Source organism: Rhinolophus sinicus, chromosome X, assembly GCF_036562045.2.
Source record: "Rhinolophus sinicus isolate RSC01 chromosome X, ASM3656204v1, whole genome shotgun sequence".
Classification (NCBI taxonomy): Eukaryota; Metazoa; Chordata; class Mammalia; order Chiroptera; family Rhinolophidae; genus Rhinolophus; species Rhinolophus sinicus.
The window spans coordinates 49,834,550-49,859,081 of record NC_133768.1 but is presented as its reverse complement, the minus strand read 5'-3'; the positions used below and the strand labels follow the sequence as shown (position 1 = coordinate 49,859,081).

General features: G+C 35.9%; 1 protein-coding gene and 1 long non-coding RNA gene across 3 annotated transcripts in view; one reads left to right on the top strand and one right to left on the bottom strand.

The window, feature by feature from the left end:
• SH3BGRL (SH3 domain binding glutamate rich protein like) overlaps nt 1-24,532 on the bottom strand; it is a 136,957-nt gene that overhangs the window by 52,904 nt on the left and 59,521 nt on the right. The window lies entirely within an intron of this gene.
• Nucleotides 1,003-5,102, top strand: LOC141569632 (uncharacterized). The gene is made up of 3 exons (XR_012493343.1): nt 1,003-1,167; nt 3,339-3,692; nt 3,989-5,102. It is a non-coding gene; the product is annotated as an uncharacterized LOC141569632 (long non-coding RNA).

Genomic DNA, 24,532 nt, shown 5'->3' with positions numbered 1-24,532 from the left:
CTTGGAGAGACACTTTGGGGTATCAGAAGGTACTCAGTAATTATCCCCAAATTCACAGGAATTTCAAAGTGTAGATGTGTTCAGACAAGACTGGGAGACAGATATTGTCTTCGTATTATTCATACCAATTATAACTACCATTTATAAAATGCCAATTAAGTGACAACAGCTAATGTAGGTATTTTACATATGTTATTTCATTTAATATTCATAATAGCCCCATAAGGTGGATATTATTACTACCATTTTACGTACTAGAATACTGAGGTCGCCCCAAAAAACTTTAATTATAAATAAATAAATAAATAAATAAATAAATAAATAAATATTGAGGCTCAAAGAGGTTAAGTAAATTTATACAAAGCCACAAAGCTAATGGGTGGCGGGGCTGGCATTCAAACCTAGATGTCCCTAACTCCAAAGCTTAAGTTTGTTCTATTTCCTTGTCTAGCTTCATGATATTTTGTATGGATTTTTCTTAAGAAATTTTTTATATAAGGTCGACAACCTCTTATGAAGAGTAATACCAATTTAATGTGTCCTTACCATGTAATTCAATTCTAAATTCTATTCACCAGACTATGCTTTTGCTTCCATTATCATTCAAATGAGTATGTATACAATTTAATCAATCTCCACATCATTATTAAAAAAAGTGATTAGAATACCAAATTCCCACTTGTAAGGAATAGAATATATGAAGGTCTGCATGGGAACATTTGGGGATGTAAACTCTCACAGTGGCTGGGGTACGTGCTTGGCCTTGGAAGGATTGGCTACCCTCCCAAGGACCAAGAAAATATTTACAGGATGTGGAGCCTGGCCTTTGCCTTGGCGCAGGTGGGCCGAGCTCCGATACATCTAATCTCGTACCAAGGACTGGCCCCGGCTCCTAGCCAGATCTGAGACCAGTTCCTTGTGTTGTTGACACGTATGCTTATTGGCTCCTTGCCGCTGTTGTTAGTGAAGTCCTCAAAACCCCAGAAAGCCGAGGCAGGCACAGCAGTTGTTCCCCAGCCGCCTTGGCTGCTGCAAGATATCCTGCCCGTGCTGATGACTTTACTTGACTGGGATTTCACCCACGCTGATGAAAGGCCGTTGCTGTTTCTACGACAATAATTGACTGGTCCCTGGTGGTATGATGAATTGCCTCCTTGCTTGTTAGTGGTATGATGATATATTCCCCTAATCTCTGTCTTGTCTTACTTACTTTCACTTTGTAATTAAACTCTTTAACCCCTTCATCCCGGCTTGTGGTGGTGTGTCTTGCGTATCGGGCCTTGAAATTAAGTCTGTGCACAGCAATCGATAATACTTATCGATACACCACTCTAAGATTCTCTGCTGCTCGAAAAACTTAGTGTTGGAACCCTGCTTAGGTAATGCTAAGGGTTACCATTCAATGAAGAATGCAGTTGCTAAGTACATACCGGGCCTCAAGGCCACAGTTCTTACACTGATATAAGTATAAAAATAAAAGAGTTATTATTTACGGTCTCAAGGAATTTATAAATTATAAGAATATAAATTTCATAATACTGGCAAATAATTTAAGCAACGAAATAAATCTTGCCAGTTATTAATAAAAGTCTGGTCCCTTTCTGCTGCAGGTAAGTAGATGGATTAGGACTGGGCTAATAAGAGGAAACAAAGAGATACAGAACCCATTTTAGCCTGTGTGATAACAATGGGGTGCAGAATTTTATATGTACCAGATCCCTATCTGCATTGCACCAAATGTAACCCTACTCTAAAGTATAACATAATAATTATTATTTATTAAGTGCTTCCGATGGGCCCAGCACCATACTAAGCTTTTTACATGCTCACCTTATTTAATTCTCACAATAATCTTATGAGGCAGGTGTTATTATTTTCATTCCAAATTCACAGATAAAGAAACTAATACTTAAGCGGATTAGGAACTTTCTCCAAAGCACACATTTGCCCAAGATATGTCAAAGTAAAAAGCAACACTTAAATACTAAGCATAATGACTAACAAAATAATGCACTACCATGTTTGTTATCTCATGCTAATTAGACTGTCTTTCAATTTAATGATGGCTCCTTGAGTGTAAATACGGCTCGTAACTCTTCTGTATCATTCTTAATTCTAAAGTTTGGCTTAAAGTAAGAGCAAGAAAACCTGTTGATTATTATAAAGGTTTCATATACACGGTAGATTTTCCTAGATGACCCCTTCCATCTTTTCCCATTCTGAGGTTCTGTGTTAATGAAACAAAGAAACATGCCAATAAGCAATAAAAGCCTCCTGGAACTTAAAGACTTGGTAAGAAAATGTTACAGTGAAGAAGATTCTTAAGATTCTTATAAATCATAAGAATTATATTCCCTTTACTGAAAACAAAGTTGCATCTCTATTTAAAATTGTCATCTATTTGGACAAATAAAATGTGAAGGTAAGAACACTCTAAAATGCTTCCACAGAAGTGTCAGTGACTTGTGACCATAGGTGGCTACAGGAAATGAGTGCTAAGGGGGAATTGGGGTAATAGGTACTTGAGGCTTTTCTGGCAGCTTTGGTATTATCCTTAAAACAAAAGTTGTCCTTGAAATAAATCACATTAACTTTTATAATAAAATATCTAAATTAAACATGTGTAACAAATGCTAGTCTAACATATATGTATCTTGTGTTCCAAAAAATTCAGCCTAATGTTGCATGGAGAATTTAAAATTAAACAAACCAGTTCATTCTAGCCTCCACCTCCCTACACTAATCAGTATTGTTATCAACTCAGTACAATAAGTTTCTACACAGATTTCAATCCTCTTCAGGAGAACCCTGTCATAATATACAAGGAAGGGGATTTGAGTGGTATATGAAAAGTATAAAATGAAGAGGTATAAATGCTGGTGATTTTATAGTCAGCAAAGATGTTCTCCATCTTACTACCTCCCTACAAAACAAATTCTGGCAGTAAGGAAACAATTACAGAAACCACAGCTTCCTCCTAAAGCCACACTTCCTGCAAACGCTGCAGGGTTTCTAATTCCGGTCAGAAAGATTTTCCAGGCTGCCTTCCCATGTAAGGATAAGCAAAAACACACAAATCCTCCAACAGGCTGATGTAAGGTCACAGGGCAGGCATACAAGAACCAAATATGGTAGCTAAATTCTTCAGCTCACTGCAGATACTTCTTTTATTAAAAAAAAAAAAAAAGGCTGTAACCACCAACTCCAAAATACCAGTTCTTGAATCACAAGACAAATAATCATCTGTTCTTATTAGCGTTAACTAGGTGACAAATATGAGCCAGTCTGCCGCGTATTACATTAGCACTGCCTTTTTCTTATTTCTTTTTCTACTGCAGGAAAGGCTACGGTGAAATGTGCTGTTAAAGTGGATACATTCAACAACAGAGTATTGCATCTGAATAAATAATGGATCCAATCTGTGCCTGTACAGAAGGAAATATAGAATTCCCAAATGCTCCATGTTAATAGCTTCTGCCTCATCATAGGGAAGGCACTATCCTACACTATGACCAAGAAAAATATCCATATAAATGAAGTGACATCATTTGGTACTAAGGATAAGTCCTGAGGGGATCCTTGTCCTCACTTGAACTCCAGGATAGAACAACACCCTGAGATCTGGTCCATGGCCAGAAAGAGAAGATAATTTCCCCTACGTTGTACTACCAAAACCCCACGGTTAAAAGCAGGTATGATACTGTCTTTATATCCATTATGATACAGTTCCAATTAGCATTACCATATTCCTCGGCAATTTTGAAAGCTGTTAATACAGTCAAAGTCAAATAAAATCATAAGCATTTTGAGAGTGTGCATGAAGAGCCATGGAAACATTCATGTAAAAAATATCAAGTAATTTTACTTCTGGATTCCTAGTTTAAGTAAATAATGCAAAAGAGGGTAGGTGAAAAGTATGTGTCTGAAGAAGTTATGCAATGTTTTGGTGGGTTGTTGTTGATTTGTTTTGTTTTGTTTTGTTTTTTAGTGGTGGAGGATTGAAAGTTGCCTGCATATCACCATTTGGACTTGGTCATGTAAACAGTGGTGTGGTCATTCAAAAGATTACTATGAGCACTGTACAATTATCTATCAACAAGGAAAAATATTTATGATAAAAAGAGTGTAAAATAAGTTTAGAGAATCACAAATTTGCTATGATTCCAACTGTGAAAATAACTGTTTTTAAAAGACTGAACAGGAATTGAAACACAATTATTACAATTGCTCAGAGATAGTAGGAGTGAGTGCTTAGCACCTTGCTTAGGAAACTAATTGAGCTGTGGTGAGATCATAAGATTATGGGGACTCCCCCACCCAACTTTTCCAGTGGTATTATATTGCTTTACATAATTTTTCAAAATACTTCAAAAAAATCAATTCATTTATACTAAGCTCTTAGTAGAGGCAGCATAGTATAATGAAAAGACCACAGACTATGAAACCTGTGGTAGACACACTCTTATGTGCCCCCTTCCATAATACTCACCACCTGGTGTTCATTCCCTTGTATAATCCCCTCCCTGGAGCATGGAAATGACCTGTAGCTTACTTCCAATCAATAAAATGTGGCAAAGGTAATGGGATGTCATTCTACTGATGATGCTATGTTATCCACGGATTTATCTTTCTAGCTGACTCACGTTAGAGTCTCTCTCTCCTTTGTTGGCTATGAAAAAGCAAGCTGCCATGAGCACTACAACCTCAAGGAAATGAATTCTGCCACCAAACACATGAGCTTAAAAGTGGATTCTTCCATAGTGGAGCCCCCAGATGAGAAACCAGTCCTGGATGACACCTTGATAGCAACCTTGTAGAGGACCCAGCTATGCAAGGACTCTTGACCAACAAACACTGTGATATAATAAATGAATATTGTTCTAAACCACTAAATTTATAGTAATTTGTTACACAACATAGAAAACTAATACAGAACCCAACTGACTTGGGTTTGAATCTCAGATCCTCCACTTATTATCAACATGGCTGAGTTGGTCAACCTCCCTGAGTTTCAAATTCCTCACTAATTAATTGGAGTAATACCCACCTCCCAGAACTGTTGCATAAAAAATTATAGATAAGAGAAGCAATGTGCCTGTCACACTGCCCACCACAAAGTAGGCTAATTGTAAATCATAAGCTCTGTCATGGATAGAACCTTGTCTATCTTGCTCATCATTTTTTCAAGTGCCTATTATTATATCTGACCCACAGCAAGTGTTCTATAAATATATAGCAAATAAATAAATGAAAATAAGCTCTCAAGGTATGGTAGCTACTATTTTAAATATGCATAAGGAACTGTAGTTATACATAATTGAGAGAGAACCCCTGCCCTCAAGGTATTAAAAACAATGAATTATAGTATGGTGCATCAACCATAATATAGGACAGTCTTTCTGAAGCAGTATGATAATGAGGGAATGTAGATGAAAAGCCAGACTCTAGAATCAAACATAAGAAAATTGTATCAGTACAATTCAATGTAACCTTTTGAAAAGATCCTACCAATATCAATAGAAACCACACATGAAGGTGATAAAGAAGTGTTTAAAGCAGGCAATGTAGTTGGTAGGTAGTCACTATAAGGCAAGTGGTTTATAAAATGCTGGGCTGATTCCTGAGCATTCATGAAGTCTAGTGACTTCCCTCACTCACTTCGTGGGACTCTGAGAAGGAAGATGGGCTGTTTAGCACACCCAGCAAATGTTTAAGAGACCAGAGACATTGTAAATTTCTTCTTGAGAAACCTTAGAAAGATGCCACTGTTTATTGCATCATAGTAAAATTTCAGAAATGTGCTCAAAAAAGTGTCAACCAAAGTAAGAAATTCTATTCTGATAATAGTCCATAAAAAGGTACTTCTAATGTAACAGTCTAATAGAAAGTTTACTGGCAGTTAAATATTGTCAATCAATACATGTCTTTAGGCCCAGAGTCAATTTCCACTAAAACCATCCTGCCATATTGTAAAATTGATCTTGTTCTTCGATTGGCTACTTTACCTGGCATCTATTAAACTGCTCCAAAAGCAAAAGAATTACCACTCCCAACCATTAGATAAATGTGAAGCAGTAGAAAAAAATTCCAAAGTCAAGTCAATTTGAACCACAAACCCTGTACTCACAACACTCAACTAGAGTTCACTGTAAAAATACACCAACATTTGTTTCTGTGAAAAAGGGAAGACCAAAAATATTGTGAAACAATGAGTAAGAAAGTCATTGACTTAATCTCTGAAAGTCCCGAAAACCATTCTATGAAGACCAATAAATACACATACAAAGACACATGCGCATTCTCAGAAATGCAATTCCTAATGACTCTTTGTTGAAAGAAAATGATTTCTCCACCTCCCTTTACTTTTTAAAAGGAACATAAGCATTTTTCATATTTCTTACTGTATTTTCAACACAGTAAAACATCTCTTTGCTAGGATCAAATTTTCTCTAGTACTAAAAATGTTTTAAGGCAATGGCTTTTTCAAATTCAAGAGTACTATTACGGTGGCAACAGAAAGAAGGTGAAAAAAACATAAAGAATGATTGAGGGAGGTTTAACTTACTGCCAATGGCATCACTCAAGGAGGGAGAGAATCTCATCCTAACACCTACCATGAAGCAAACCATCAAATGTAAGGAAGAAACATAATCCTTTTGCATGTTGATCAAATTCATGGAAACATCACAAACTGTCCTGATTCAACTTACTTAAATTCAATTTATTTACCCTTAAAATTACTATTCTATCAAATGCATAATAATAGGAGATATCAAATCTTTGTACATATTATCTAACTGGGTAATTTTCACAAATAATTCTCTCAGATTTTTAGACCAGAGGGTCAGTTTTCCAAACAATGAAAATTTTGTCTACCTAAATAGCACACTTTATTAATGTGTGCTATATACAGTGAGACAAATAGGCATGGACTTTATTCTTTTTTACACACTGAAAGCAAACACAGCCACCCAATTTAAAGCTAACCCTCAGTTACAGTCTATTCAAAGTAAAGGATTTAAGTGGCCTTACACTAACTTATGGTGATTGTAATTTTTTTTGCTTCTTAAAGGAATTTGAAGAACCTCCACAAAGAAATGTATATTACTAAATGTTGATTCACAATCTAAAAGTTGTTTATATGAATGCTTCTTCAAAGTTGTACAGGCTCAATTTGTACATAATTCTTGGTCCAGGTTACCTTCACACTAAAAAAAAAATGCATATCCCTGGTCCCCCTTGTCTATACCCTTCTGAGAAAATAACTGTTAACCAGAAGCAGCTGTTGGTGGGTCCACAGCATAATCTTTACACCTAAAGGGCTGCCCGTGACTTCAGAAAACACACACACACAAACACACAAATATACTATCTTTTCAGACTATCTTAACCGTAGTACTGAGTTTTTCCCTCTATAGTTGGTGAGGTAATAACATTTCATTACAAAGGAAATCAAATACTTTCTTTTCAAGGGAGCATGGCAACTCAGAAAATTCTGTACCCTGGCCAAAACAAGTTCATTTGCCATAGGAAAAATAACTAGTCTGAAGCCTTAGCTGAGCAGTGTGCCCCAGATGAACATTCCAAAGAACACTATGAATGTATTGACAGACACAAATCAATAAAGCATGTTGTAAACTGTCCAGCTGAGGAGAACCATCATGTATTACCTAATTAGTTAAATAAGACCAGAATCAAATGGTCCAAGAAGTTAACCAACTACTAAACTAAGGTTGCTAAAAGAAAAGAGGCTTGGGTCATGTAGTTCTGTGAGCTTTCTGTGCAATCAGTGAGTTTCTGTGCAATTTAGTTACTACCGTTGTTATCTGGACTACGACCATCAAGAACAACAGCATGTCCAGCAATGAGACCTACTGTCAAGAACGGTGAAAGAGCTGATGTTTTTACTTTACTTACAAACTAACAAGTAAGCCTGCCACAGTTTTAAGGATGATGGCAGAAAACATGAGGCTTCTGGATCACAGCAATGGCAGTAGCCACAGTATCAGCATTTTCTTGTACCTGTTCCCTGATCCTCAGTTCCTACAGGGTGACACGAGGGGCCAGGATCTTTTGTACTGGGCAGTAAGCAAATCTCCCTTTGCTTTAGATAGGCATACTATCTCATCTTTCAAGGCTGGCTGCATCCTTCAAAAGATAATACAGAACAAAGGTAGTCAGCACCTGTGCTCACAAGATGTATACAAATGCAAAAGACCAGTGGAGAATTGTCTGCCAACATCTACCATTATTAATATAGTCAATAATACTGTAATAGCTATATATGGTATCAAAGGGTACTAGACAGATCAGGGTGATCACTCTGTAAGTTATATAAATGTCTCATCATTATGTTGTACACCTGAAACTAATATCATATAATATATATATATATATATATATATATATATATATATATATATTTTAATTTTCAATTACAGTTGACATTCAATTTTCAAACTAATATTGTATGTCAACTAAAACTGAAAAAATACATATTTAAAAAACAACCTACTTGGCTATTATAAAATTCTCAGTTCTCGTCTTAGAGGTTTCTGAAAGCAAAGCTAATCGGAACATCAAATGTAGTTTTGGGTAATGAAAGCCTATAATTTCACCACCTGGTTGAACAGAAAATTATGGGAGTTAAGTTATATAGCAATTCAATTAAAAACAAAAATTGTGGCTGCTTCAAAAATCTATTAAGCCAGACTGAACTCTTCTACCTCCAGGAATAAAACATTCATTGAGCAGTCCCTCATAAAGTGGGTTATTTCTAAAATCAATTCTTGTGATCAATGTTACATCTTTAACTTCTCTCACTCTAAAACTAAATATCTATATGTGTGCCAAAAGACAAAAAATAAATCATGACCTCATTTTAAAGTCCAGACAAGCTGCAAAGCATTTATTCTCTCTGTAATACACTTTTATCTTAAGAATTTTAATCCTGATTCAGGAAATAATTTGCTCAAATAAGTCTAATACTAATGAAGTGTAAAAAGAAAAAAAAACTGGCAGTTATCACTACAGAATACTTACTGAAAGAAGAGGAAAGGACTCTAATGTCTGGTGTTACTACTAAACTCTTATGTAAGCAGATTTTATTTTTTATTTTGTTTTGTTTTGATTTTAATGAATATCAGAAGCATAAGTTATCAGGAAAATATTACAAAAAAATACTCATTTACCTTATGATTTTTAAAAATGTTCAGTGCTTTTTGCAAAGGTAGCCAAAACCTGCGTAGGATTCAAGGAGAGTCCATATACTGAAAAGTGAGGCTCAATTATAGGCCAGTTTCCATAGTGAGCCAATAAGATATATACTCTTATTAAGATTCATGTGACCAGAGGGTAACGGGGAGGGAGGGTGGTAGAAGAGGGTAAAAGGGGTCAAATATATGGTGATGGAAAGAGAACTGACTCTGGGTGGTCAACGCACAATGAAACATATAGACGATGTGTTACGGAACTGTACACTTGAAACCTATGTAACTTTACTAATATCACCACAATACATTTAATGAAAAGTAAATAAATAAAATTTGACAAAGCCAGAAATAAAAAAAGATTCATATACACAAGGGGAATGAATTATGCTAAGGTATCATCTAGTGATCTGACAACAGTTAATTTATTGAAATATATCTAGTTTCCCTGAGCACCTGACTCACTCAGACTACAGCAAAGAATCAGATATAATTAACATCAAACAGGTATTGAACCCATGCCTATCATGGCTTTTCTAAAATGTGAATGTTACTGATTAACTCTGTGCAATCTACCAAGGCAATAACATCTCATAATGCCTGTTTGTTGACTGGTAGATATGCATTTTTTAAACTTTATAGATCTTTTAAAAGATCTACATGATAAATATTTGTTAATAATTCTTCATCATAGAATCCTGCAACTTTTTTACATTAGGTGTGAGACACACAAACATTTCAGTGAGTGGATTTGTAGGGGAACAGGGAAAAATCACTAAATATTCCCAGCTTTTCAGAATGCATGGAATTCTAATTTTCTTGGTATAAAAACAAGTAAAAGTATTGAACATAGTTTAAAGAGATTTGGTGCTATACTGTACTAATTAAAAGAGAATTTAAAAATATATTTTTTCTATGTTCTTCATTCTAGGTTTATATGAAACATCCTGGCAATGAAAATTCAACCCTCCACCCCACCCCACCCCCACAAAAAAAATCCTGTAAATTAGTTCTCATTCCATAGCCTAGGTCTTCAGGCAGCATAAAAGAAGAAGACGGTATTTCTTTTTTAGGAATGTTTAAAACTTAGTAGAACACTAAATTCAATTTACCACACCACAGTAAAATAGTTGTGATAGTTAACTTTTAAATACTTATGTCATGTGTAAATTATTACATTACTCATTTTATATGCATTATCTAATTTTAATAGAGGAGAAAACAGTTCTTAGACCAGTTAACTTAGCTCAAGAAGACACAGTTAGAAAATGGTAGGACAGAGATTCAAAACAAACAGCTTGAATCCATGATCTTTGCCACCACATTATGCAAACGGAGGTTATGTAATTAAGTAAGCTATAAATATGGAAATAATTCCAGAAATTTTAAAAATATATATTAGGAAATTTTCATTCCAAGGATTGAAAGGGGTAAGCTAACGAGTCAGGTAAATGAAAAGATCAATTGCTTAAAACTAATAGAATATGGAAAACAATAGGATTAAAATATAAAATTACTTTGTTTTAAGACTTAAAAATACTTTAACAAAAGAACAAGACAAACAAATGAAGAAACAAAAACTCACAGACACAGACAATAGTTCAGTGGTTAACAGAGGGTAAGGGGGGAGGAGGGCGGTAGATGAGGGTAAAGGGGATCAAATATATGGTGATGGAAGGAGAACTGACTCTGGGTGGTGAACACACAATGTGATATATAGATGATGTATTACAGAATTGTACATCTGAAACCTATGTAACTTTACCATTGTCACCCCAATAAACTATAATTTAAAATACTTTAAGCAGTTATTTGTTTTAAACCTATTTTTGTCTAATGTATTTCCCAGTGTTCATTTATTTTCAAGTCTAGAACTGAAATTAAAAATTGATCTAAAGAATCACAGCCTGGGATCCGGATCAAAATGGCAGCGTGAGGAGAGCCTCTGTAAAGCTCCCCTGGAATTCACAACTAAGCGAATAACAATAACTCCACAAAGGACTCCCCGCACAGCAGACCAGCAAGACAAAGAGGCCCACTACTGAATTCACCTAAAGGTCGGGGAATCCCATGAGCAGGGGAGGAAGGAAGGGAGAAGAAGTAGACGGAGGCGCGCGGGCGCAGGATTCAGACCTAGCTCAGTGCACCGAGCTCGCTGCATCCCGGAACTACCAGAGCTGTGGGAGAGGGAAGAACTTGGACTGCTAGGGCTCCATTAATGGCCCATAGGGCTGAGGGGGTAGCACATAAAACGGCTGAATCCAACGCTCACGGCAGAGACCTCGGAGAAAAAACTGAGGGAAGAAGACTGAAAACATTGCTTTAAGCCCTCACTGCCAAGCAGAGACCAGAAGCCTTAGGCACTAAGACTAGCCGCCCCCTCTCTACCCTCCCAGAGCTCGCCCCGCCCAGCCTGGCCCGTACTAGAAGCGGAACAGTAGCAGTGTCAGATCAAAACAAAAGACATTTTGGTTGATTCCATGTCTTCGCCACCATAAACAAAGCTGCAATGAACATTGGAGCACACGTGTTTTTATGGATAAATGTTTTCAGATTTTTTGGGTGATGGAATGAGAACTGACTCTGGGTGATGAAAACACAATAGGAATTATAGATGATGTAATACAGAATTGTACACCTGAAATCTATGTAATTTTACTAACAATTGTCACCCCAATAAATTTAATAAAATAAAATTAAAAAAAAAAAAAGAATATTTCCTGTTCTGACAACTGTGGACCACAGACACAGATTAGCAGCCCAACTACTGCCGGCAAAGGGGAGGGAGCTATGGAAGCAGGACCAGCTTTGGTGGTGGTCACGGCCATTGCTCTGGGCCACCTGTCACAACTCACACCGCCCCTGGACCCACCTATATGGCAGATCCGTGCAGGAGTAAACAGAACTGCTGAAACATAAGAGCTCTGAATCTGGTGCAGGAAGAGCTTTGGAACTGCAAAAGCTCTCTGCATACCCACACGGACACTGCGCACTGTGACCCAGGCGAACTATAAACAGAGAAGAAGCCCGTCCCCCAGGGAATCCCCCCATTGTGTGAGAAGCTGGAATAGTGCAGACAAAACATAGCACTACCGTGTGAGAGAGGAAAAAAAGGCTACAGTCTGAGAGAAAATAAAACATTCTACCGACAAGTACTGGAAAACAAAAGAAAGACCTCGTCCTATCAACCTTTTGCAGAAGCAACTCCTGTAGATGTCTAGGAAGAGAAATAATAAATCAGTAATTGCCATGAATAACCCAGGCAACAAGACAGCTCAGAAAGAAAGTGAAAAGTCTCCAGAAAAGGAACTAAAAGATATGGAAATATGTGACTTAAATGACAGAGAATTCAAGATTACAATTCTGAAAAAACTCAACGAGATGCAAGAAAACACAGAAAGGCAGTTTAATGAACTCAGAAACACAACGAAAGAAAAACATGAGCATTTTACGAAAGAGAATGAAATTTTAAAAAAGAATCAAATAGAATTTCTGCAGATTAAGAACTCAATAGAAGAAATTAAAAATGAAATAACCAGCTTAGGTAGTAGAGTTGACCAGATGGAGGAAAGAATCAGTGACATCGAAGATAGAAACCTGGAAATGACACAGATGAAAGAAGAAAGAGACTTGAGACTTAAAAGAAATGAAAGAACTCTACAAGAACTTTCTGAGAGTGACTCCATCAGAAAGAGCAATATGAGAATAATGGGCATACCAGAAGGAGAAAAAAGAGAGACGGGAACAAAGAATATATTCAAATAAATTCTTGATGAGAATTTCCGAAACTTGTGGACAGAACTGGATCCTTGAATCCAAGAAGCAAATAGAACACCTAATTACCTCAATCCCAACAGGCCTTCTCCAACACACATTGCATTGAAGCTGTCTAAAATCAACGACAAAAAAAGAATCCTCAAGGCAGCCAGGGAAAAGAAGACGGTAACCTACAAAGGAAAGCCCATTAGATTATCATCAGATTTTTCAGCAGAAACTCTACAAGCCAGGAGGGAGTGGAACCAAATATTCAAACTATTGAAAGAGAGAAATTATGAGCCAAGAATAATATATCCAGCAAAGATATCCTTTAGATATGAAGGAGGAATAAAGACCTTTCCAGACATACAGAAGCTGAGGGAATTTTCTAATACATGACCTGCACTACAAGAAATACTAAAGGAGGCTATTCGACCACCATAAACAGGGGAAATTTGTGGCAACCAAAAGATACAAAGGGGGAGAATAAAGGCCTGAACCGGAATATGGGAATGGAGAAAGTAAGCGTGCTGAAGAAAATGGAATACTCTAAATATCAAACTTTCTTTTACATCTACTTAAGAGTAACCCCTCAAAAACAATCCAGAACTGAAATACATACTGTAATAAAAGAAGAAACAGAGGGAAACATCATAGAATACCACCACACAGAAATAATAGACAACAACAAAAAGGCAAAGAAACAATGGAGACACAGCCTTAACAGAAAACTAAAGATAGAATGACAGGAAATCCTCACATATCAATAATCACCCTAAATACAAACGGACTGAACTCACCAATAAAAAGGCACAGAGTAGCAGATTGGATCAAAAAACTAAACCCAACCATACGCTGTCTCCAAGAGACACATCTCAGTTACAAGGACAAACATACACTCAAAGTGAAAGAGTGGAAATTGACACTCCAAGCAAATGGTACCCACAGAAAATCAGGTGTAGCCATAATGATACCAGATGAAACAGACTTTAGGGTGAAAAAGATAACAAGAGACAAAGATGGACATTTCATAATGGTAAAGGGGACTATAAAACAAGAAGACATAACAGTCATAAATATTTATGCCCCCAATCAGCAAGCACAGAAATACACCAAGCAAGTATTAAAAGAAGTAAAGGGAGAAATTGACAAAAACACAATTATACTAGGGGACTTAAATCCATCATTGACAGCTATGTATAGATCATCCAAACAGAAAATAAATAACGAAATAGCAGCCCTAAATGACACATTAAATGAAATGGACATAATTGACATATATAGAGCACTTCATCCTAAAACATCAGACTATATATTCTTTTCTAGTGTACATGGAACATTCTCAAGGATAGACCATATATTGGGACATAAAATCAGCCTCAGCAAATTTAAGAAGATTGAAATCATACCAAGCATATTCTCTGATCACAAGGCTTTGAAATTGGATATCAACTGCAAAAAGAAAGCAGGAAAAAACACAAATACATGCAGATTAAACAACATACTCTTAAAGAACCACTGGGTCAAAGAAGAAATTAGAGGAGAGATCAAAAGATGCATAGAAACAAATGAGAATGAAAATACATCCTACCAAAATTTTGGGGATGCAGCGAAAGCAGTTTTAAGAGGGAAATTTATATCATTACAGGCCTATCTCAAGAAACAAGAAAAATCCCAAATAAATAACCTCATGTTACACCTTAAAGAACTAGAAAAGAAGAACAAGTGAAACCCAAGGTCAGCAGAAGAAAGGAAATAACAAAAACCAGAGCAGAACTAAATGAAATAGAGAACAAAAAGACAATAGAAAAAATTAATGTGACAAAGAGCTGGTTCTTTGAAAAGATTAACAAAATTGACAAACCCTTGGCTAGACTCACTAAGATAAAAAGAGAGAAGACACTAATTAACAAAATCAGAAATGAAAAAGGCGAAGTTATCACGGACACCACAGAAATACAAAGGATCATCCAAGAATACTATGAAGGACTATATGCCACCAAATTCAATAACCTAGAAGAAATGGACAAGTTCTTAGAAACATATAGCCTTCCAAGGCTGAACCATGAAGAACTGGAAAATCTAAACAGACCGATCACCAGTAACGAAATTGAATCAGTCATCCAAAACCTTCCCAAAAGCAAAAGTCCGGGACCAGATGGCTTCACTAGTGAATTCTACCAAACCTTCAAAGAGGATCTAATACCAATCCTGCTCAAACTCTTCCAAAAAATTGAAGAAGAGACAGTACTCCCTAACTCATTTTATGAGGCCAACATTACCCTGATACCAAAACCTGGTAAGGACAACACAAAAAAAGAAAACTACAGACCAATGTCTCTGATGAATACAGATGCAAAAATCCTAAACAAAATTCTAGCAAATCGAATACAACAATGCATTAAAAAGATTATTCATCACGACCAAGTGGGGTTCATCCCCGGGGCACAAGGATGGTTCATCATCCACAACTCCATCAATGTGATACATCACATAAACAAAATAAAGGACAAAAATCATATGATTATATCAATTGATGCAGAGAAAGCATTTGACAAGATACAACATCCATTTATGAATAAAACACTTCATAAAATAGGTATAGAAGGAAAATACCTCAACATAATAAAGGCCATATATGACAAGTGCTAATCTCATAATTAATGGTGAAAAAGTGAAGCCTTTTGCTCTACATTCAGGAACAAGACGGGGCTGTCCCCTATCACCTCTGCTTTTCAAAATAGTGTTGGAAGTCCTTGCCAGAGCAATCAGGCAAGAGAAAGAAATAAAAGGCATCCAAATGGGGAATGAAGAAGTTAAATTATCACTCTTTGCAGATGACATGATGCCATAGATAGAAATCCCTAAAGACTCCACCAAACCTTTTAGAAACAATCAATGAATACAGTAAAGTTGCTGGCTACAAAACCAACGTACAAAAGTCCATCGCATTCCTATATACTAACAGTGAAATCTCATAAAAAGAAATACAAAAAACAATTCCTTTTGTAATTGCAGCAAAAAGAATAAAATACCTAGGAATAAACTTAACCAAGGATGTGAAGGACCTATATGCTGAAAACTATAAGACATTTTTGAAAGAAATTGAAGAAGACACAAAGAAATGGAAAGACATTCCATGCTCATGGATTGGAAGAATCAACATAGTTAAAATGGCCATATTACCCAAAGCAATATACAGATTTAATGCAATCCCCATCAAAATCCCAATGGCATTTTTTAAACAAATAGAACAAAAAATCATCAGATTTGTTTGGCACCTCCAAAGACCCCGAATAGTCACAGCAATCTTAAGAAAAAAGAACAATAATGGAGAAATCACACTTCCTGAATTTAGCTTGTACTACAGGGCTACAATAATCAAAACAGCATGGTACTGGCAGAAAAACAGACACATAGACCAATGGAATAGAATTGAGAACCCAGAAATAAAACCACATAAATATGGACAGATAATTTTTGACAAAGAAGCAAACAACATACAATGGAGAAAACACAGCCTCTTCAATAAATGTTGCTGGGAGAATTGGATAGCGTCGTGCAAAAGAAGGAAACTGGACTGCTATCTGTCACCATGTACCAAAATTGATTCAAAATGGGTCAAAGTCTTAAGCATGAGACCTGACACAATAAACTGTATAGAAGAAAACATAGATACTAAACTTAGGGACCTTGGGTTCAAAGAGCATTTTATGAATTTGACTCCAAAGGCAATGGAAGTAAAAGCTAAAATAAATGCATGGGACTATATGAAACTTAAAAGCTTCTGCACAGGAAAAGAAACCATCGACAAAATAAAGAGATAACCAACTGAATGGGAGAAGATTTTTGCAAACAGTGCCTCCGATAAGGGGCTAATATCCAAAGTATACAAGGAACTCATGCAACTCAACAATAAAAAACAAACAACACAATTGAAAAATGGGCAAAGGACCTGCAGAGACATTTCTCCAAAGAGGACATACAAATGGCAAATAGACATATGAAAAAATGCTCAACATCACTAATCATCAGAGAAATGCAAATCAAAACCACAATGAGATATCACCTCACCCCAGTCAGAATGGCTATCTTCAACGAGACAAATAGTAACAAGTGTTGGAGAGGCTGTGGAGAAAAAGGAAACCTCATAGTGTTGGGGGGAATGCAGACGGGTGCAGCGGTTATGGAAGGCAGTGTGGAGTTTCCTCAAAAAATTACGAATAGAATTGCCATATGACCCAGCAATCCCTCTCCTGTGTATCTACCCAAAAAAATCTGAAAACATCCATAAAGACACGTGTGCTCCAATGTTCATTGCAGCTTTGCTTACGGTGGCCAAGACATGGAAACAACCACAATGTCCTTCGATAGATGAATGGATAAAGAAGTTTTGGTATATATACACAATGGAATACTATTCGGCGGTAAGAAAAGATGATATAGGAACATTTGTGACAACATGGATGGATCTTGTGAGTGTGATGCTAAGCGAAGTAAGTCAGACAGAAAAAGCAGAGAACCATGTGATTTCACTGATATGTTGTATATAAACCAAAAACAACAAAAGAACAAGACAAACAAATGAGAAACAAAAACTCACAGACACAGACAACAGTTTAGTGGTTACCAGAGGGTAGGGGGGGTGGGGGGTGGGAGATGAGTGTAAGCGGGATCCAATATATGGTGATGGAAGGAGAACTGTCTCTGGGTGGTGAACACACAATGGGATTTATAGATGATGTAATACAGAATTGTACCCCTGAAATCTATGTAATTTGACTAACAATTGTCACACCAATAAATTTTAAAAAATTGATCTAAAATGCAATTGCATAAAACCCATTAAAAAGCAAGCAATAATCACATAGTTTATTAGATTGGCCAACTTAATTTATGATAATTAGGAAAGAGCTAGGTGTTCATTGCTTTAGGAAAGTCTCGGAAATTTTCTTTAATTATGTAGTATTCATTTAAATCCAACAGGCTTTTATTGTAAATATCAGAAATACAGATTAGGATCTATGGTGTAAGTTAAAACTGCATTTTTTCTACTCTCTACCAGATGGTAAGTTATCAAACATATTTTCCTTCAGGCTGTAATGAGTACATTCATTTTCTAAGTAAACACATAGTTGCTGAACAGTTTGGAGAGGAATTCTCATCACAACTTCTGGTCAATATAATCTCTGGGGTTCATCTAGATGAAGGTGTGATTAGTGAAGTTCTGGAAATTCCAGTCTTTCTTATTATACCACTGTGCAGTCAGCTTGACCAAAAGGTAGGCTGGAATATTTTTTGTAACTACAACATTTACAGACAGACACAGATGGAATTTATTTGCTATGTTAAAATTTTCCATTAAAAGGACAGCTGCAATTATTTTGCTCATTTCTATCAAGATGTCTACTATATTAAAGTATTTTTCCCATCTAGCCTATCACAGAGTAAGGGGCCTCATCAAACCCTCCCTCAAGGTTGAGAACTTATTTTGTGGAATGGTCTGGTCTGCAAAGGAGATTCCCATGGTTTCTGGTTATTTAGTGGGGCAGCAGGGCACAGAATGAAAGTCTCTAGCTCCTCCATCCAGCCAAGGGAAGGAACACATTCAGATACATTAAATAAATGCCTAATTCCAATAAATCTATAAGTACAACTGGAAAAAAAAAATGCCTCATGTGTGTTTGCGAACACCATTTAGTGGGGGGGGGAAGCTTAAACTAAAGTTTAAACTAAAGTTTTAAAAATTCTGCATTTTTTAATGCACACATGGCTCCCCTTTTGAAGAACCAGAATCTGTCCCTATAAACTTGTTCTTTAAAGGAAAAAAAAAACAGTTGAAGTTGGTAAAATTTATATAAAGTACGCTATTGCATACCAATGAATGCATACTTTCACCAACCATAGTAAATAATTTATTTTTTAAAGGACAAGGGGAAAAGAGAAGAAGAGGAGGAAGTACAATACCCAACTTGAGTTATAAAAGGTGCTATGCTTTAGATTAATAAAGGAAATGAACGCAAGTCTATAATTCTAAAACACAGAGACCAGAATGTCACTTAATAAATTTATTTTTTTTAAATGTTAAAAACTCCACTATATTAAAAATACTTTAAATGCATTTTAAATTATACACTATGAAGTTCATTCTTTTGGTGCACATTTCTATGAGTTTTGACAAATGCATAAAGTCATGCAACAACCAGCAAAATCAGAGCAGTTCCCATACTCCCCCCAAAGTTCCCATGTGCTACCACTTTGTAACACTGGTTCTTATAATTAAAATTTTAGTTCACAGACATTCTTCTTAACTAACATTGCACAGTAGCTTCTGGTTTATCTCAACCCTTTTTGCTGAATAAGAGTTTAGATTTTTTCACAAAAAGACAAATGGATAAGGGTCTGTATGTCAGATCAGCAAGTATTTAAGAAGTGCTTGTTCTGATTCCAGCACTGCACTAAATGTTCTGGGGACCACAGGAGAAGATAAAAATACTACATAAGAAGTGAGATCATAGGCATGTGAAACTTTACAACGATATGAGAGGACATATAATGGATTGTTTAATTTTGAGATTCACATTATAAAAGGTATTCTTAATTTAGCAACTGTGAGTCCCCTAAAATGTATACATGTCTTTGAAAAGAGGCTCCAGAGTTTTCATCAGGTTATCAGGATGACTACAGTGGAAGGTGTTTTAGAAAGAAAATAAGAATGGAGAGGTAATATGGAAATAATTGGTGGTAAATCTTATAATCCAATAAGCAACATAAAGACTTAACCTTCATACAACACTTTGAGTTTTCACATCCATTTCTTCCATTTGAACTAATGAGCATTTGCAAAAGGTTCTGAAGTAATGAAACGAGATGAGAGAAATAGTGATTGAGGAAAATTAGTAGAGTAGTAGTATGCAGAAAGGGTTGAAAACAGACTACAGGTAAGAAACTATTGTTTAGGTCTAAAGAGATGGGTGTCAATTGGAAGGTGTGAGCCGGAAAAGTGAAGAGGTAGCAGAGAATCAAAGAGACATTATTAAAAGAAAAAATGATAGGATTAACTGATGGATTGGTTTGGAAAGATTAAAGATAAGGATTTACTTAATCAATCACTCATTTAACAAGTATTTATTAAGCTGAGTCTATTGGGTTCCTGGCACTTGTTCCAGGCATCAGAGAAAGATCAAATTAACAAGACAGACAAAAAGGTCCCTGCCTCCATGAAGTTTATAATCTAATGAGGGGAAGCCACAATAAACAGGAAAACAAATTAACAGACAAAATAATTTCAGATAATGATTAACTGATAAATGTTATCAGTTATCAAAGTATCAGCAGTTATGAAAGATGACTTCCAGGATACAAAGGGGACAAGTGCAAGGAAACTAAGTAATTAATGGACTAGGCTTTTCAAACAAATTATTGCATTTAATTAAAAGATGATACTGACAATAACATGGGGCCACTGGCAAAAACAGGGCATTTTGAGAGTTGATCTTCCTTCTATACGCATGTGTACTGTATATGTGTGTGTGGTAGAGTATATCTAAGAAGAGAAGGATGGTGAGAGAAGGGGCAGGGAGTAAAGATGATGAGTTAAGTTTTAAATAAATTGAACTAGAAGTATGATAGCAGAAAGTACTATCTGAACAAAAATAATTACCTTGGAACAGCAAAACAAAATGATATATTTAGTAAATGCTATCTTTACAAGTTAAAAGGTTTTACTTTATAATAAACATATAATAGCTATTCAAGTAATGTACTGTATTTCTCTTCTGCTTTCTGCTCCCACAGTAAACTGCTGACATAAGTGCTTCTGCCTTTATAGAGTTCTTATCACCAAAAGCAAGCTTGCTAATCCAACTAGTTTTCACGTGGAAAAAAAAAAAAAAAACCCTCAAAAAAGTATATACACATTCACATACAAATCTTGTTATCCCTTCTAGATTATAATCTCCTCAAGGACAGGTCCCATATCTGATCTATGTTTCTGTCCCTCAGAATACCAAACAGAGTGTTTTATACAATTGTAGGTACTCAATAAACATTTTTAAGTAAATGCCCCTTCAAGGCAGAAGACCTTATTAAAACTACAACACAACACTTTGATGGTTCTCTTCTCATGAGAATACCAACTAGATTTATTCTATTGTAATTGTAACAACTATAATATCATTTACTATCAGTATTTTCACCTTTCAATCAAAGCCTGTTTTGATCAATTCTAAATAAGAAGAAAAGGAACTCAAAGAAAGCAGAGTATATGGACTTTTGGGACCATGAACTAAACTGGAAAAGAGGCAGGCAAAAGTATACAATCAGTAAAAATGCTTTGCTGGTATCTCTGACTCTGAACAGGTTACCTTCCACTCCCCAAGTCCTAAAATTTCTTCTGTCTGTGGATAGTAAAGAATCTTTCTAAAGTTAACCAAATGCTTGACACATAAGCCACTAGAAGATCTATTTAGAATTGGTTCAAGTTCAAAAATGACTATGAAGGAGGATGATTTAAAGCACACTTTAAAACAAACCTTCTCTCACCTATAGCTCACACGTGACTGAATGCACCAAATAAGTTGAAACTTGTCACACACTGTTACTAAGGTTAGAAGTGCTGTTTCCCTCAAATGAAGATCCCTGCCTTTCCCTTGGATGGCACTCGGCAGCAGCATTCACCATACTTGTTGATCACAACAAAAGGCTCCATGTCACACATAGTTCCTGGTACAGCAATTTCTGTCAAATAAAAACATTACAAGTGTCCTCATCCACCTTATTCACCAGATCTGGCACCACGCAACTTCTGGCTCTTCCCCAAAGTCAAAATTGACCATGAAAGGTAAACGGTTTAAATAGCTTCAGGACATCAAGTTAGCGATGACAATACAACTAAAGACACTCAGGAAAGAGAACTTCCAGAACTACTTCAGAAAGTTGGAACACCAATGGGATAAGTGTGTTCGAAGCAAGGGGGAATGTTCTGAGAGTGATTAATGGCAATGGGTCTTTTACAGCAAAATTTTTTTTAATAAAAACATTCACTATATTTTTTTATCATAACTCATACAATCTCAACAAAAAAATAAAATACTTGCTGAATTCCACTTGAATGTGATGTAATCTTTTTAATGCATTGTTGCATCTGATTTGCTAAAATTTTGTTTAGGAATTTTGCATCTGTATTCATCAGAGACATTGGTCTCTAATTTTCTTTTTTTGTGTTATCCCTACAAGGTTTTGGTATCAAGATAATGTTGGCCTCATAAAATGAGTTAGGGAGTACTGTCTCTTCTTCAATTATTTGGAAGAGTTTCACTGTGACAGGTATTAGATCCTCTTTGAATGTTCGGTAGAATTCACTAGTGAAGACACCAGATCCCAGACTTTTGCTTTTAAGACGGTTTCAGACAACTGATTCAATTTCCTTACTGGTAGTCAGTCTATTTAGATTTTACAACCCTTTGTGATTCAACCTAGAAAGGCTATATGTTTCTAAGAACTTATCCATTTCTTCTAGGTTATTGAATTTGGTGGCATATAGTCCTTCATAGTATTCTTGGATGATCCTTTGCATTTGTGTGACATCTGTGATAACTTCCCCTCTTTCATTTCTGAATTTGTTTATTTGTGTCTTTTCTCTTTTTATCTTAGTGAGTCTAGCCAAGGGTTTGTCAATTTTATTAATCTTTTCAAAGAACTAGATCTTGTCGCATTAATTTTTTCTATGGTCTTTTTTTTTTCTATTTTATTTAGTTCTGCTCTAATTTTTATTATTTCCTTCCTTCTGCTGACTTTGGGTTTCATTAGTTCTTCTTTTTCTAGTTCTTTAAGGTGTAACATGAGGTTACTCATCTGTGATTTTTCTTGCTTCTTGAAATAGGCCTGTAATGATGTAAATTTCCCTCTTAAACCCCTTTTTGCTGCATCCCCAAAATTTTGGTAGGATGTATTTTCATTGTCATTTGTTTCTATGTATCTTTTGATCTCTCCTCTAATTTCTTCTTTGACCCAGTCGTTCTTTAAAAGTATGTTGTTTAATCTCCATGTATTTGTGGTTTCTCCTGCTTTCTTTTTGCAGTTGATATCCTACTTCAAAGCTTTGTGATCAGAGAATATGCTTGGTATGATTTCAATCTTCTTAAATTTGCTGAGGCTAGTTTTATATCCCAATGTATAGTGTATTCTTGAGAATGTTCCATGTATACTAGAAAAGAATGTATAGTTTGAAATTCTAGGATGAGGTGCTCTATAAATGTCAATTATGTCCATTTCATCTAATGTGTCATTTAGGGCTGCTATTTCTTAATCAATTTTCTGTTTGGATGACCTATCCATAGCTGTCAATGATGTATTTAGGTCCCCTACTATAATTGTGTTTTGGTCAATTTCTCCCTAAGGTTCTGTTAGTAGTTGCTTGGTATATTTGGTGCTCCCTGATTTGGGGGCATGAATACTGATGACTGTTATGTCTTCTTGTTGTATCGTCCCCTTCACCATTATGAAATGTCCATCTTTGTCTCTTGTTACGATTTTTATCCTGAAGTTTGTTTCATTTGATATCAGTATGACTACACCTGATTTTCTCTGCATACCATTTACTTGGAGTGTCAGTTTCCACCCTTTCACTTTGAATCTATATTTGTCCTTGTAGCTGACATGTGTCTCTTGGAGGCAGCATATGGTTGCGTTGAGTTTTTTGATCCAATCTTCTACTCTGTGCCTTTTTATTGATTTGTTCAGTCCATTTACATTTAGGGTGATTATTGCTATATGAGGAGTTCCTATCATTCTGTCTTTGGTTTTCTGGTAGGACTGTGTCCCCATTGTTTCTTTGCCTTTCTGTTGCTGTCTATTATTTCAGTGTGGTAGTACTGTATGATTTTTCCCTCTGTATCTTCTTTTATCATGTTATTGATTTCAGTTCTGGATTTTTTTTTTGAGTGGTTACCATTAAGTTTATGTAAAAGAAAGTTTCATATTTAGAGTATTCCATTTTCTTCAGCATACTTACTTTCTCCATTCCCTTATGCCAGATCAGACATTACTCTCCCCCCTTTTATGTTTTTATTGTTACAAATTATCCCTATTTCTGCTGGTCGAATAGCCTCCTTCAGTATTTCTTAGTGCAGGTCAAGTGTTAGAAAAATTCCCTCAGCTTCTGTATGTCTGGAAAGGTCTTTATTCCTCCTTCATTTCTAAAGGATATCTTTGCTGGATATATTATTCTCGGCTCATAATTTCAGCCATTCAATAGTTTGAATATTTGATTCCACTCCCTTCTGGCTTGCAGACTTTCTGCTGAAAAATCTGATGATATTCTAACAGATTTTCCTTTCTAGGTTCTTTTCCCTGGCTGCTCTGAGGATTCTTTTTTTTGTCGTTAATTTTTGACAGCTTCAATCAAATGTAGCTTGGAAAAGCCTGCTGGGATTCAGGGTTCTATTTGCTTCTTGCATTCAAGGATTCGAGGATTCAGTTCTTTGCATGTGCTTGGGAAGTTCTCATAGGTATTTGTTTAAATATACTCTCTGTTCCCTTCTCCCTTTCTTCTCCTTCTGGTATGC